We start from the raw sequence: 422 nt of genomic DNA on the forward strand, positions 1-422 counted from the left end.
CTATAGCTCACTCTGGAGGTCCTGCAGCGCGTGTCATCCCCCATCTATCTCCATCCCCCCCCCTTCAAATGTCCACTGTCTCTGTCGAATAACGGGAAGAAGAAAAACAAATCATAATCTTCAAAAAATAAAAATTAAACCAACCAACCTCCTCACGCAGATTTTCGGCCTTTCACACTACTCACTACCGGAGTCGCTCCTAATGCTACGTCATGCTTCCTCTTATTGTTGTTATTATGTTCTTATTATTATTTTTGGGGGGGCAGTGGCTCAGTAGGGAGTTGGGTTGGGAACTGGAGGGTCGCTGGTTCAAGTCCCCGTATGGACCGAATAGAAGGGAGGGTGGATTGGTGGCTGGAGAGATGCCACTTCACCTCCTGGGCACTGCCAGGTGCTCTTGAGCAAGGCACCATACCCCCCCC

The 422-nt window shown here is 50.0% G+C and overlaps 1 protein-coding gene across 1 annotated transcript in view; it reads right to left on the reverse strand.

Moving 5' to 3' along the window:
• Positions 1-422, reverse strand: part of LOC117938287 (traf2 and NCK-interacting protein kinase-like) — a 6,770-nt gene that overhangs the window by 597 nt on the left and 5,751 nt on the right. The window lies entirely within an intron of this gene.

Source organism: Etheostoma cragini, chromosome 22 (genome assembly GCF_013103735.1).
Source record: "Etheostoma cragini isolate CJK2018 chromosome 22, CSU_Ecrag_1.0, whole genome shotgun sequence".
NCBI lineage: Eukaryota > Metazoa > Chordata > Actinopteri > Perciformes > Percidae > Etheostoma > Etheostoma cragini.